The sequence below is a fragment of the Diabrotica virgifera genome, chromosome 5, assembly GCF_917563875.1.
Source record: "Diabrotica virgifera virgifera chromosome 5, PGI_DIABVI_V3a".
In the NCBI taxonomy this organism is placed as follows: Eukaryota; Metazoa; Arthropoda; class Insecta; order Coleoptera; family Chrysomelidae; genus Diabrotica; species Diabrotica virgifera.
Genome location: NC_065447.1, coordinates 197,266,385 through 197,283,754, shown reverse-complemented (window position 1 = coordinate 197,283,754; position 17,370 = coordinate 197,266,385). Strand labels below are relative to the sequence as shown.

Below are 17,370 nucleotides of genomic sequence, written 5' to 3'. Positions count from 1 at the left end.
TGTCAAATTTAGTAAGGAAAAGGGATATAAAAAAGTTAGACAATGTCTTTCTAAATATAGGTATGACGTGTATTTATTTGTTGTTTCAGATAAAACAGTTATAAACTAATTACTATTTACCTATCTATGCATTTTTCTAACTTTTCTATGATTTGTACACAACAATAATGAACCATGTTTAGTTTTTTTTTATTAACACAACACAAAAGTTCTTTCGTTTCATAACTAAAACAAAACTACACTTTATCAACGAAGGGTAAGGAACCAACTTAAATTGAAATTACTAAGAACAATAAATCGTTAAAGATAATACAATAAAAAATAAAAACTGTCAACTAATGGAAAATTATTTCAACTGTCATTACTTTTGACAGAATTGACATTGCCGAGTTAAGCCACGATTGATTATTTTATTTGTGACATTCAGATATGGCGTTAACATAAATGATTGGTTAAAGTCTTCGTAAGCGAGATAGGCTGTCCTTTCTCTTTATTAGCTGACCGTAGTAAAAGTGATCCCAGTTTGTTCATATAAGATTCCGGGGCATGGTACAAAATATGGGAAAGAAGATAAACGGTAGGAACCAATGGAGAAAAATAATGACAAAAATGAAAATACACTAGAGATTGTGAAAGAAAGATTTAAAAAAATAATTAGAATGGGCTGATCCTTAACTCAGAATGAAGTTTTCACTGAAAGGGCTACAGCTTCTTAAAACAGAATGAAAGGAAAGTCTAAAAGGGAAAATTATCTTGAATGTTAAATTTCAAAGAAGAGTATAATAATTGGACCTCAAACAAATTTTTAGATTAGCTCTATATAAGATTGGACGATATATGATTGTATATAACAGTGGCAACATATTAATAAGAAGACTAAAACACTTACAAAGTCTCAAAATTATAAATAAAGAAGATTGCCAAATGAAACCATTTTCTGGAAAACGTAACTACTATCACCCGCAATATATGCGTGCCCATATTTAAAAAAAAATATAGTATTTACTGTAAAGTGTATTTACCTTAAAATACATCAAATATAAGAATTTCTTAAAAACAAGTAGCAATCAGCTAACCTCGTCTAACAAACAAATTTATTTTTAATTGATACGCTGACCTAAGGCAGAAAACTACTCCTTATCTTAAGAATGAGCTCTCTAGCCTTTGGAGATCATTAGTTACCATTGGCGTATCCATATTTGGATAAAAAGCAAAAGTTTGTCAATTAGTGAGAGAAAATTAAAAAATATACTATGTAACAAGAGTAAGGTCTGTTGAAAAACAAAAGAGAGGAAATTTGAACTAAGTTGTCTGCAAGCTTGATTGTAATGATCAGAGATGAATTGAGATGAAAGAGATCAAAGTAAAGAAGAATTAAGGTCTTAAAACTATCCTTTTTAAATTCAAACAAATCATTGTTCACAAATGATTAATTTTTTATTATATTATTAAATTAATACATTAGTTTTTAAACAAATCATTATTTAATCGAAAATTTTATGAATGATTCCAAGTCTATCTACAAAACACTGAATTGACATTTGAAAAACAAATCAAAACAAATGATATAATTCAGACAAAAGACCTGAAATTATACTTGGGAGTTAGGCTAGTCAGGTGCTATATTTTATGGACTCTGCTTTACATAATGGCAGCGTGGACCCTCAACGCGGCGACTACTAAGAAGCTACAAGCATTCGAACTGTGGAAGATAAAAGTTTTTGAGAAGAGTTAACAAAAGAATGGAAATAAGGGAAAAAATCAAAACACAAAAGCTGCAATATAGAGCAGCCGTATTTAAGATCAGAATACCAATAATAATTATTGTCAATCTCCGTCGCGGATATGGCACGTAAAGAAGATAGAACAGATTAACTGGAACAAATTAAATAGTAAAAAACTTTGTTCTAACTGATATTAACACATGATATCATTGGAGCCAATAATTGAACAGTTACTAAAATTGTGAAATGGTGGTCAGGAAAAGAAAAAAATAATTGGGTGAAAGACAAGTGCTTATAATGAACATGAACAGAGTGAAAACAAATTCACTTATCTCTAGAGACGAGATTTTAAACTTGGCTTGGCTTCAGAAATTGTGGTATGAGGTATGATACAACCAATGAGTTATTCTCAGATTTAAAATGAATACAGGAATAAAATCAGAACTATTTAATAGTTATGGAGAAACTGCCTTCAATAAATTGACAGGATGAAAAATTAAACTGCTCGTCAAAAGTAAGGGATATAGAAAATTATGCTGATTTTCATAGTTGATTTTTTCGCGAACAGACGGATTCCGCTATTTTTTTTTATTTTAGATTTTTCTTTAGTATTTACACAATTGTGAAAAGGTTTACTTAAACTTATTTTTTGTACTTATACCGGGTGGAAGAAAAGAAATGTTTTTCTTATGTTAAGTTTGAGACACCCTGTAGAAAGAACGAGGTACAAATGTGAGTATATATCAGAATCGTATTGTAGTCTTATGTTTTGTGAACATGTTGTTGTTTGAATGTCCCTGATATCTTTAGAAACAAAAAAATAGACTGTTTTGTAATTCAACATGTGTTTTAACCGAAACAAAAGTTTGAGAGACCTTGTAGGGAGAAAAAGGCACAAAGGTGAGTATACCTCGATATTATGTTGTAGTCTCGTATTTTGTGAATATTTTATTTTTTTAATTTCTCTGATATCTTTAATAACGAAGAAACTAGATGGTATTACTCTTTAATATGTGTTTCTATGTTTCACATGTGTGATGTGATGCATGTCGTCAGTTCAAACACATATTAAAGAGTAATACCGTCTAGTTTCTTTTTTATTAAAGATATTAGAGAAATTAAAAAAAAAAATATTCACAAAATATGAGACTACAACAAAATATCGAGGTATACTCACCTTTGTGCCTTTTTCTCCCTACAAGGTGTCTCACACTTTTGTTTCGGTTAAAACACATTTTAAATTACGAAACCGTCTATTTTTTTGTTTCTAAAGATATCAGGGACATTCAAAAAACAAAATGTTCACAAAACATAAGACTACAATACGATTTCGATGTATACTCACATTTGTACCTCGTCCTGCCTACAGGGCGTCTCAAACTTAACATAAGAAAAACATTTCTTTTCTTCCACCCGGTATAAGTACAAAAAAAAAGTTTGAGTAAACCTTTGCATAACTGTGTAAAGACTAAAGAAAAATCTAAAATAATAAAAAAAATTAGCGGAATCCGTTAATCTGTTCACGAAAAAATCTACTATGAAAATTCAGCAGAATTTTCTATATCCCTAACTTTTGACGAGCAGTTTATATACTGGACATTTTTGTGACTGTATGATGTAGACTCATCTAGAGTGTAGAGTCTGTAGAGGATCCCGATATGAATACGAACAATAGAAAGACAATAATAGTAGTTAAGAATATAAAAAAATAGTCACAGCCATCAAGTTAACTAACCTTACGATAATATAATATATTATTTATAAATCTACTATTTATAAATACCCATTTTTTAGCGATACACGCATTTTGTGGTAATAAGAATTGAAATATGTATAGTTAAATGTTTTTGTTGTTGTAAACAATACGATAGGTATCTATTGTACTTTATTACCTAAAACTATTCTTCAAATCCGTTAGAATAATAACATAATTGAATACAGAGCCCATAATATCAAATCTGTTTGTTTGGTAGATAACAAACTAAAACTTGTTTTTACTTATCGACGATTGATAACAGCGAGTAAGTTAAAACAGGAATTTCCGTGTCTATACATCTCTCAAAATAATTAGGTAGATGACAAACTAGGATATTTTGTTTTTAATATTGAGAAAAGGCAAAAAGCTCCAATTCGTTGGGAAAAAAATTCCCGTGAGATTTTTTGCATAATCACTTTCATGCGATACCCCAGTATAAGATTAAAGAGGTGGCCCATGCAAAAAGTCGACCACATCTTATGGAAAATATAATGTCACTCAAATTCAATAAAATTTATACGAATAAGTTCGTTTTAAATTAACGGTCAAATCTTATCATTGCGCCAACTCTGTATTTTCAATAATTAGAGCAGAAATTGATATAAATAAATCTGAAATCAAATGGGTACGTACATAAGTTAGAGAGAGAAAAAATATTTTAAAATACCCAGATGATCGGTACTCCATAAATCAGCGGATTAGTTTCACTAGCTAGGCCCAGGGGGGTTTAAGCTGTTTTGAATAGCACTCAGAGCAATAATGATTGTAACTAACACTTTATGGACTCAAAAAATGTGATTTCGATAAACTTTAATTGCAATTTACGCCGTAATTAATCATAATTAAGAGTTGGCGCAATGATAAGAATTGACCGTCATTTTAAAACAAATCTAATCGTATAAATTTTATTGAATTTGAGTGACATTATATTTTCCATAAGATGTGTGCGATGTCCTTTATCTAAACAAATTTTTTAAACAAATTATAAAAATAGATTTTTTGGCTAGGACAGATATTTAGGTTTTTTGGATGATTCTGAACAAAAAAGGTCACTTGTAATTATTCTCTATTGCTAGTTTTCGAGTTATAAACAATTTAAAACAGAAAAAAAAAAAGAAAAAATAACTATTTTCAAGGCTCAAAAGCACAAGTAAAAAATATTATTTTTAAAATCATCAAGCGCCTGAATTCAAGTCTAGACCTTCTTCTACCAGCTCCCAATAAAAATTGTTGGCTTGTTTTATCCTAAAATATTGATTTTTAAATGTTAATGAATCGCTTATAACAGGACATAAGCGCTTCACTAACAACTAAAAAAACAATGCATTAAATTCTAGCCCAAAATACTTATCGGAAACTGTGAGAACAAATTTTGACTTAAATGTTTTTGAACCTTAAAAATCATCATTTTTTTGGTTTTATACAATATTATAATTGTTTATATCTCGAAAACAATCAACTTTAAGAAACGGAAACGAGAAAAAATACAAGAGACTTTTTTGTTTAGAACGACCCAAAAAATATACCCGAATCGAAAAAATTTATTGTTACAATGTGTTTAAAAAAATTGTTTAATTAAATTAGAACCATTTTTCACTTGGGCGACCTCTTGAACCTTATTCTGGGGTATGTATATCCCACTGATATACATTGAAGGAATTCTTGATGCACTAAAAGTGATTCCACAAAGTATTAACTAACAAGATTTGGGGTCATTGAAAAAAAATTGTGGATATAATGAAACAAGCGCCCATACCTATAGAAGAATTTGAAAATAAGTACGAAAAACATGATTTTGTCAAGTGTGAAAAATGGAAATAAAATAGTGTTTGAAGATAAACTTTTGAGGCGGATAAGATTGATAAAGCCCAAATAAGAAAAAAGCATTAAATTATGTAACTACTCAAAAATGTCAAATAACTATTGAACTGGCGCAGTTCTAAACGAGATAGAAAAATAAAACCAAATGAAAGTTAAAATACATACCACAAGGGGATGATTCTTCATTGTCAGAGCTATCAGAGCTACTACTACTTTCATCAGAACTACTACTATCACTAGAACTACTGCAATCACTGGAGCTACTACTATCACTGGAGCTATTGCTATCACTGGAATTGTTAATCTCGTCAGAACTACTGTCACTAGACATACTAGTAGCACCTTCGCACTCCAAAATATAATCGAAATCGATATTATTGCCTGGGTAAAGAGATGTCTCAATAGCATTTAAGAGATTACCGAAATCAGTACTCTCCTCATTATAAGTACTGTACTGGTAAAGAGAGGCCTCATCCTCAAAAACGTTTAATAGATCACTGGCACCGTTTTCCCGAGATGAACTATGTTCCGAAAGAGAGGCCTGATCATCTAAAAGATGCATAATTCCATCTATATTACTGTCCTTAAAGTCAGTAATGCTGCTACAGAAATAATCTGTATTGTCAAAAAGACTCATCAGATCGTCCAAATCGTTATCACTGGAAACACTCGACATCTTGTCACAACTAATAGTACACAACTATTGAAAACACTGTTATCACCACTGTGGTAGATAGCAAACTAACAGTTAGAAGAAATAATTACCTTAGCTATTTTCAAAATTTCGGGAAAGACTCGACCAATAGAAATCGTTTATTTCTAATTAGCTCATTACGATCTACTCAAGGACACAAACAAATACTTCGAGTAGTTACTGAGGGTAAGTAAGTAATCAAAGAGAAAGTTGGTTAAAAACAAACGGTTTAATTGATAAACAAAAAAATTATTGCAGGTATAAGCTGGGCGGGTTGTTTTGGATTTCCAAAATTGTAGACAATGATAGAAATTTGAAATATTTTTTAAAACTTTCTCTCCAATGAATTATATTCGAGCGTATGTTTGTCAGATATTTGGATAACTTACTAACTATAAAATTATTCTATTATCTATTTGAATATGTATAATATCCATGAATGAAATGAAAAAAAGTCGTTCTATCTAAATTTACAATCAAGCTGGAGTAGAAATAAACAAACCAAGACACATTAAAAATGCTACTAGAAGCACTCCTGAATCATAATTTACAAAAACTTTGGAAATCATGATTTGGGATTTATAATGTATATACATTGTAAATTATGATTCGGGAGTGCTCATAGTAGAATTTAACGTGTCTTGATTTGTTTATTTCTACTGCATCTTCATTGTAAATTTGGTATAATTATAAACTTTCTTATAAAGGTATCAAAAATGGGAAATACAAAAGAATCTTTTTTAACTTGTCAAATTTTATCGTAATATACGTATAGCAACTTTTGAGGTATTGTAGTTAATTAGGTATTTGCCTTGATTGCACAAGCACCCAATGAGATGTATGTATTGGCAACACAGAAGAAATTTGACCTCTAAAATTCATACCAACAAGGCCGAATTTTGGTGAAAAAGTAAATTTTTCGACACCGAAAACTTTGCAAAATAAGTTTCCCACTAAAGCCTTCCCTTTGGAGGGGGGAGGGGAACATCAATTCACCAAGGATCTGTAAGCAGTAGAAAAAAAGTTTCCTGAGATAATTTTGAATAACAGTTTACTAGCATTTTTTGTACAATGAAATTTTGTCTCGGAAACAACGTTTAAAGTAACCGGCGATTTTGAATGTTAGTTATGCGCGCAGAATAAATTTTTTTAATAAAATTTTTATGAACAGTTTCTATAAAGCTATTAAATAATAAATAATCCTTGCGCGATTTTTGTCATTTTTTATGATTCTCATGATATCAATAAAATTTATTACTTCCACTGACCGGTCAGTATGTAGGTAATTCACATAGGTCTGGATCCCGCGTATGAAAAAAAAGTTGATTAATAGCAAGCTGAAAATTTGTTAATAGCTTAAGGGTGTCTAGTCCGATAAACTTTGATATATGGGAACAGGGGCAGTTTTAATTGTGGAACAGTTTAAAAATTTGGAACGGTCAGATCACGAAAACGGCACATTTATTTTGTCCGACAGATCAGACTTAAACTCTCCGAACATAGATTAAACTCTCATGCAAAAATCAGACTGCTATTTATTACCTGTCATAATTCCTGTCATTTGACATATTCTACATGTTCCACTCATTAAAACGCCCATTTGGTGATAAATAGCAGTCTGATCTTTGCATGAGAGTTTAATCTCTGTTCGGAGAGTTTAAGTCTGTTCTGTCGGACAAAATACATGTGCCGTTTTCGTGGTCTGGCCGTTCCAAATTTTTAACCTGTTCCACAATTAAAACTTCCCCTGTTCCAGTGTTCCCATATATCAAAGTTTGTCCGACTAGACACCCTTAAGCTATTAACACATTTTCAGCTTGTTATTAATCAACTTTTTTTTCATACGCGGGATCCAGACCTAACATTGTTAGAAACTAATCTTCAAAACCTATAACTTGTTAAAAGTGGTGCTAGTTGAATTAACAGGTTCAGTGCCAACTTAGTTATAGCAATGTCTACCCAGAACCCAATAGATATTCTTGCGATAGATGTAGGTATAAAATATGTCAATATTCGACTTAGTTTTGACATGTTTAGAAGATATCTGTCAAATTGACAGCTTTAGACAACTATCCAGTTAACTGAACGTCGGTCGGTATATTTTGTCAATATTCATTTCAGTTACCAGCGTCCAGTTACCTGGACACACAGAAAAACTGATTTTTTTTGTTAGTATTTAGAACATAACAAGAAATAAAAACAACTATTTGAACTTGCAAAAAACCTTAATCAAAAAACAAAACAAACTAAAAAAATTAACAGAGTTTAAAAAAAATCAAAGTAAAAATAACACTCTAAATAGAGCAAAAATAAGTAAAGAAAAATATTGGTTACCAAAAATATCTCTAGCGCATATCTTAGGCCAGGGCCCGTTTCAAAATCTTTAATATATCGCTAGAGCCCACCTTTTAATTAAATGAATACGTATACATATTTAACATTACGTCAAGTATACTGGACGTTGGCAGTCAACCTGTTAAAACAATTGTTTTAACAAATTTCTAGTAAAACTGAATTTTTTCGGTCCGAACAATTTTTTTTTATTTTTTGGATCGTATTGAACAAGAAAGGAAAATCCTGTAATTTTCTCTAAATTTGATAGTTTTCGAGTTATAAACAATCTTAAACTGAAAAAAAACCCAATGACAAACTATTATTTTCGAATTCATTAAGTGCCTAGATTCAAGATCAACCCTTATTCTATCGGTTCCTCAAAAGTATTTTGGGCTTTCCTATTTAATTTCAGAAGATCGTTTTTTAATTGATAATTACAGAACGGATGCTTGTGCTGCCGCGTGCATAAAAGAGTGAAACAAGATATGTATGCCACAAATTTGACTGTTCCTAGTTTGAGTTATTCTCATTGTTCAAATTGATCGTAGGTCTTGCTGTAAGCCCTTCATTAGTAACTAAAAAACAATGTTTTTAAATAAAATAAGCCCAAAATACTTATCGCCAGCTGATTGAAGGCTTGATCTTGAATAATTGAGGTTGCTGGTGAATTCAAAAATAATATTTTTACTTGTGTTTTTGAGCCTTGAAAATCGTTTTTTCGTTTTTTTCAGTTTTAAATTATTTATAACTCGAAAACGATCAACTTTGGAGAAATATTACAAGAGACTTTTGTCCAAAATGAAAAAAAAATGTAAAAAAATTGTCCATGCCGAAAAAATTGATTTTTACAATTTGTTTGAATACAATTGTTTTCCACCTACCTCTACCGAAAGTATACTTTTCCGGACCTGAGTGTATGGAGCAAAGTTGTACTTTTCCTCCCCTAGGGAGGAAAAGTAAAAGTGGCGTCATGGTATTTCCTTCATGAAATATAACTTATTGACGTCCTGTACAATATCTATTTTCTATTACGTAGGTATCTATACATTTTAACGTTTATTTATAAAACACCCTGTATTTTGCAGAATGGTAAATTGTTAACAGTAAATTGTTATTTTGATTTAACAATGTTTACATTAATAATTTGACTTATATTTGACAGTTGACAGTTATATTGTACCTACTGGTTAGTTTTAGTTCTAATAAATTTTGTTGGTTAGCTACATAAATAAATTAAGTAAAAATGAAAAAATGACTTGTTATTTGAGGAAGGTGGAAAAACCATATATGTATAACATGGGAGTAAAGTGCCTTTTCCTCCCTTGAATGATTACTGCCCTCCGCTACGCGTCAGGCCGTAAACTTCATTCTCGGGAGGAAAAGTAGCACTTTCCTCCCTTGTTATACAAATAGCTATTAAATAAAATATTACCACTTTTCGCACACGCAATCTCTTGAACCTCATTCTGAGGTACCTATCTCATGAAAGTGATTATACAAAAAAATCTCATGGGAATATTTTTCCCAACAAACCCGAGATTTTCGCCTTGTCCAGAGTCCAAATGGCATAGATAATATTATGAAGATAAAATCCGCATATTCATTTCAAATACATATAAAACAGTAGTTAACATCTCAAGGTCATCTTTTATTCACAAACTAGCTGCATAAATTAACGATAGGTAGTTTCTCTTTTTCGAATTCTAATAATTACTTTGCCAAGGATATGGGGAATATGTATAGTGCATACCTGGATGTTTTTGATTAATTTCTAATGTTTAATATCCTCAATACAAGTTGATGAAATATATTATAAACTTTGTATTAGTTTTTTCTTTACTAAATTGTTAAATGAAATTAATGTGGTACTTTTTGTAAATTATTTTGAAACAACGTTGTAAATTGTTTTCATTCCTTATTGTGTAATCTATTTGTTGCCGTAGTATTTTGCTGAATGTTTAAATAATTAATGGCCAGGTAATAATTTATGAAGACAATAACATTTTTAGTAAACATCTTACTATTAAGATGTACATCATAGATGATTTTCGTAGAGTTGTTTAGTCTAGTAAATATACGTTTGTTATTTACGAATTTAAGATGAAGTTTACGATATAAATAAATAAAGAAATGATTACTTTATATTTATACTGTATTCATTTTATTTCAAAGGTACGATTTTGGTCAGATCAGTCTACGAACAAGCGCAATTTTGCTGAGAATGTCAATTTTGTGACCATAAAAAGACTATTAAAAATGTTGCCGCTTCTACTTCCGGTCTTTTCCCTAAAATCTCCATACCATGGGTAAAAACGGAAAATATCAAAAGTAAAAATAATTCAGATTTGATTACAGATAGGGCCTCCTTCTTCTTCTTCAAGTACCGTCTGGTACCATAACTGCAGCATCCTGTATATGCTCCCTCTCATTATATGCCCGAGATATTCAAGTTTTCTATTTTTTATCATCTTGAATAAGTCACCTTCGCCTTGACCTACTCTGTTTAAAACTTCTCTGTATGAAATGCGTCGAACCCAAGATATTTTGAGCATTCTACGATATGACCACATCTTGAAGGCTTCTTTGTTCGTCATGTTTCATGTTAACCTATGATCCAGGTTCCACATCCATACAGTAATACACATAACATTTTAGGAACTTGATTCTTAGTTGTAAATTCAGCAAAGAGTTGCTTAGAACAGATCTAAGCTTCTTAAATGCTCCTCTTGCAATTTCTATACGAGTTTTAATTTCTTCATCCGGATTTAGTGTCTCGTTTGTCCAACATCCTAGGTATTTAAAATGGTTAACTTTTGTTAAAGGTTCATTATTAACAATTAGTTGCATAGGGCCGACGTCTCGTTTGCTAATCACAAGTAACTTTGTCTTTGTTGTATTTATACGAGTCCGTTATTGGAGCATTCTCTAGTGACTCGATCTATAAGGAATTGAAGATCTTCGATACTTTCAGCCATAATCCCGGTGTCGTCTGCAGGGCCTCCACTATGTGCTTATACGTATTTCGGCTTTAACTTAGCCTCATCGGAGCACCTATGTAAAGGCACTGAACTGGAATCAAATCATTTCATCTCTTCGGTGTAATTATTAAAATAATTACCAAAGCTGCAACTAGCACCATCTATGAATAGTTAGTCAAAAGAGACAGGAACTAAAGTTCGAATCGTTATGCGCTTTTTAATATGAAAAATACAAAGCAGAACAGAGTAGTGAAAAAGATAATGAACATGAAATTGGCAACACTCTTCTCCAGCAGAGCATTTCAGTGGCGTCTCTTTCTCCTTTCTTATTGCCTTATGTTCCGGTAGGTGTGAGTTGACGGAATTAATTAAAAATAATAAAAATAAGTTAACGACGAACAGTAAAATATTTATTTATTTTGGTAACAAAAAGGTGTTTTGCTTAGGTCTCGGAAGAGGGTCGATTGTTAGCGAGAGTCGGATGTGTCCGCGTGGTTCGCATGCTGTGAAGAGACTGTAAGAAAGCCACAGATGCTAATCTGTTTGTGTTTCTACCCTCTGACCAGATGGGCAATAAATTATTTAGATCTGGCGTATAAAAACAGAAACACTTCTGCAGTTTTAAAACGAATGCATGTCCAAAGTGAGTTGTTGACATAATGGTCTGATATGGTAATTAATTTATGGGGACTTCAGTTTGTTAAACTGAACACTTCAAAAACATATGGTTAGGGATGCATTTCGTTTCGTAAAACCGTGTCTTTCTTAGCATCGGGTTTGTATATTAACTGTGACTTTTATATGACCCATATTATTTCGTTTTGAGAAAAATTATTAAAATTAAAATTAGCAAAAATAGTAATTAAAGCGTATCGCTATACTTAGTATCCAAGATGTATATCCATATTGAAGTGGTGGAAATTTAAGGAATTGATCAATCTCATTGTTAGGATTTTGGAAACATTTTGTCTTTACATATTTTGTTCATCTTCCCCACAACAATCTAGGCCGGGCCGGATCATAACTACATGTTATCTCCTGGAGTGTCCCTGTGTGTTTGTAATCAATTACTCGTATGTAGATTGCCAAAATGATAATTTTTTAATCATTTTAACTGTCTAAATTTAATAGACAAGGCGAATACGGCGGGTTCGTTGGAAAAAATATTCCCATGAGATTTTTTTTCATAATCACATTTGTAATACACCTCAGAATAAGGTTCAAGAAGTCGCCCACGAGAAAAGTGGTCCAAATTTTTTTTAACAATTTTTTTTTAATAAAATTGCAAAAATTATTATTTTTGATCTGGACAATTTTTTTTAGGTTTTTTATACTATTCTGGACAAAAAAGGTCTCTTGTAATTTTTCTCTAAAGTTGATGGTTTTCGAGTTGTAAGCAATTTAAAATTTGAAAAACGCAAAAATGGCCATTTTTAAGACTTAATAACTCGGTTAAAAATTATTATTCTGAAAGTCAGAAAGTGACTAAATCAAAGTTTAAAGCCCCCCTACATGATCCTGAAGAAATTTGTGTCATTAATTTATTACTAAGCTGTTATTTTTAATTATTAACAATAACCCGTAAGAGCGTATTGACGCGGCTGTAAATGTGAGTGCGAGTAAGATGTCCCATTGGACTGCCGGAATGGCATCTCTCTCGCACTCACCATAGACAGCCGCCTAATACTTGCTGGCGCTCATTATTACTTAAAAATAACAGCTTAGTAATAAAATTTTGCCAAAAATTTCTTCAGGCTCTTGTAGGGGGAGGGGGGCTTTAAACTTTGATTTAGTCACTTTCATAATAATAACTTTTAACCAATTTATTAAGTCTTTTTTTCTAAGTTCTTTTACTAAGTTTTTTTTTTCAATTTTAAATTGTATATAACTCGAAAACGATCAACTTTAGAGAAAAATTACAAGAGACCTTTTTTGTCCAGAATGGTCCAAGAAACTTAAGAAAAATTTGTGCGGGCCAAAAATATTGATTTTCTACAATTTAATTAAAAAAAATTGTTAAAAAAATTGGACCACTTTTCACGTGGGCGACTTCTTGAACCTTATTCTGGGATGTCTTACGAATGTGATTATGCAAAAAAATCTCATGGGAATATTTTTTCTAACAAACCCGCCGTTTTCGCCTTGTATATAAATCATTTTATCGAACTAAAAGTAATGTTTAACTATTAAATAAAACCCAAACAGCCTTTACAATAATTAAATTAACCGCTTGAAAATATTTTTTAGAATTGAATGTCACACAACTTGCACATGAAACATATATATTTTAGAACCGCTTCAAAAATATTTATATTAAAAATTAAAACAAAAATATTGCTCTTCTAAACATGAATTTGAAACGTTCGTTAATGTGAAAAGCCGATAAGGTTGCTTATATTTAGCAGGCCATTTACCTTGTGTGATAACTTTTAATGTAGAGATTATTCAGTCCTGCGATATGTATTTTTGCAAAGGTGATAAAACTCGGTGTTTTTTAAAACAATGAGGATTTTATACTCTTAGTAAAATCTGATATCAGTCGGGTTTTATCTTATTAAACAAAGGGGAAGTATACGTTTGTAAAATTAAACCAAAAATATGTCAGAGTTTATGACTTTAAATGAGACGGAACATACGTAGCGCCAGTTTAAGGCCCATTTATACATACCCGGGCCGTGTCCGTTCCGGGTCAGTGCCGAGTCCGGGTATTTTTAATGCAATATTTACATACAACCGGGTTGTGGCAGTGTGCGTACTGGGCCGAATAAGAGAGGAAAACGTTATTACATATCTCTGTGTAAAAGATAGTTGAAAATATTTCGGCTTGGATAGAAGATCTCACCTCACAATATCAATTGCTTGTCTGTTTTCCAGCAGTCGCGTTCACAAAACAATAAAATCGTGTTTATACAAGTCCCTGCGATCCGTGTCATTTTCATGCATCGCCAGTGCCGACAGCAAAAATATCGGCTGGGATTAATTTCAGACCGGGCCCGGACGGGCCCCATACGGGAAACGCCAATGTATAAATATGCTCATAAGAGTACATACTGTTTTTTTTTGGACCGGGCCCTGTCTTAACACGGAACGGACACGGCCCTGATATGTATAAAGGCCCATTTATACATATCAGGGCCGTGTCCGTTCCGTGTTAAGACAGGGCCCGGTCTAAAAAAAAACAATATGTACTCTTATGAGCATGTTTATACATTGGCGTTTCCCGGACGGGGCCCGTCCGGGCCCGGTCTGAAATTAATCCCAGCCGATATTTTTGCTGTCGGCACTGGCGATGCACGAAAATGACACGGATCGCAGGGACTTGTATAAACACGATTTTATTGTTTTGTGACCGCGACTGCTGGAAAACAGACAAGCAATAGATATTGTGAGGTGAGATCTTCTATCCAAGGCGAAATATTTTCAACTATCTTTTACACAGAGATATGTAATAACATTTTCCTCTCTTATTCGGCCCGGTACGTACACTGCCACAACCCGGTTGTATGTGAATATCGCAATAAAAATACCCGGACTCGGCACTGACCCGGAACAGACACGGCCCGGGTATGTATAAATGGGCCTTTATAATACCAAAATGTTCTTTTATGGCCCCTATATTCTTCTGCCATCGATTATGGATAATGATAACCATTAAATTCACTAGTTTTTTGTTTAGCCGAGACCAGAACCATTTAGAAGAAACCTGTCCAGTGAAAACGAAAGTTATTTCTTAGCCCCTAACGATAACCTTCATATGAAAATGATTTGTTTTCAGTACATTCAGTACATTTTTTAAACTTAATAATTTTTGCACCATTATATTATTATTATCTTAATCTTTTTCACCTCCAAATAGATAATATTTAGATATGATTAAAATCGAATGGTTTTGTTTTTTATTCACGGGTAACACCCGTGGTATTTGATCAAAGTTGTATGGTTTGTTTTATTTACAAAATATTGTTTTTAGTATTATTATTATTCTCAATTATTCAAGCTTCATGATTATTGTTTTGCTCTTTTGGGACCGTGCTAGTTCGGAAAAGCGACACCTGGTTTCATAGCTCAGCAACATTTTTAGCACTTTTAATTATATTGGCCAATTATATTAGTCCTGGTTGCTGGACAATTGACAAGGCCACAGCCCAAAAAAATTATAAGAAGAAAAAGTAATATTAAGGTTATGCTATTAAAAGGTAAACAATTGTATGTAGTAAATAAAATTAATTATTAAAATGCACTACTACAAGCAAAATACAATTAATTAAATTTACTTTTTATATAAATATAAAATATAGTTTTTTTTACCACAAAAATACGCTTATGTCATTCAAGATTTCTGACGTCAAAACCCCACAGCGTTGCCAAAACATTATTAGAATAGTAAATAAATGTGAGGGAATTTTCAAATGTCAGGTTGACACAAAACATTTACTTAACCCGGCACCTGCCACGTGGTTTTGCAAGGCGCCAACTGCCACGTGGGGTGCTCACAGCACCCCTTAAAAATTTTCTGTGATCTACTTGTTTAAAAAACAAAATAATGTGTTGAGTAACACAAGAATATAAAAAAAACATGTTTCATTAACTTATTAGCCACTAATATGTTATAAAAGTTAAAAAATAAAATTAAAAAGATGTTATAAGCAAATTAGCAAGTACCAAGCCATAATAAATGAAGTCAAGTAAAATATCTAAAAAAAATTAAGATTTAGTGAGTATAGAGTCTATATTAATATTTTAAATCAGTTATTTCAATAAAAAATGTGAATTTGACCTGTTTATCAAAAATACAAAAAATATTTAAAACTTAAAGTGCCAGATGATGACACCCCAATTAGACTTTAGAGCTATAAGTTCAGAATGACACTAAATACCCACTTCAAACACTAACACATCTATGCTATATAATATTATAGAAAGCTACTATGACGCACAGCTCGGTTACCAAACTTGAAATACCAAATATTTGATAAAAATGTGTTATGGGGTGCTGGTAGCACCCCACGTGGCAGGTGCCGGGTTAAGTTGTTTAAAATATTAAAAATATTATTTTTTTCTTTAAAAATTGTGTTTAATGATATTAGTCATTTTCAGAATTTGTTAAATATAATAATATATAATTTATTCATCATTTGCATTTTTACTATTATCTTGCATTTATGTTTAATTACTTCATTTTGATTATTATTATATTTCATTAAAATGAAATAAAAAAACAAAAAAAATCTCTTCGGCGGGGAATTGAACTCCACAGTCATTCGCGTGAAAAGTAAAAAAAGTAAATAAACGTGAAGATAGTCACGGTTTTAGTGACGTCAATCCAAAGGAGTAGAATATAGGTATTTTACAGGGCCCCTGCAAAAACACGCCGAGCGTGTGTACTTTGTACGCACGTGAGAAGTTACACTTCTATTATTATGATTCCAACGAAATAAATATATTTTAAACATTTTAATTGTATTTTTATTTATATACTAAACTAATTTTAATACTTAAAATAATACAAAAAATTAGAAATAACGCTAATACGTAATTTTTTATGAACTGTAGCCTCCCCGAAATTACTGTTCCCTTGATGAATCGTAGAAAATCTAAAAAATGTTAGATTTTCTACACAATTTTTTAATTTTCTTTTCATCATATTTTAATATTAATTATCCTATTCCCAACAAAGACAAATCCAAAGGCACAAAAATTATAATAAATATATTTACTAAAAACACCAATAAAGTGTTTTCACACTTTATTTGCATTGATACAATGATACATACGTAACCTGAAAGATTTCGCAACTAACTTTATACTGTTGGTATGCATGTACTTCATACTGTCGCTTTTACAAAAATTCCCTCTCAACATTTTTCCCAATCGTGCCTAAAGAAGTACCTATAACTTCAAAAAAATGATAAGAGGCCAAGTTTGAAGACTTAAATAAAAAACGAGAAGATCCTTTAAATATAGGAAGTATATTTAAAGTTTGAAAAGAGTTTGAAACTATCAATTAATAACATATTATATATATGCAACTGCTGTTGGTAATAGTAGAAAAATAAATCGCAA

The 17,370-nt window shown here is 31.5% G+C and overlaps 1 protein-coding gene across 5 annotated transcripts in view; it reads right to left on the bottom strand.

Annotated features, from left to right (window-relative positions):
- The window catches only part of LOC114324907 (uncharacterized), a 359,531-nt gene that overhangs the window by 24,154 nt on the left and 318,007 nt on the right, over positions 1-17,370 (bottom strand). The gene's annotated exons all lie outside the window — the stretch shown is intronic.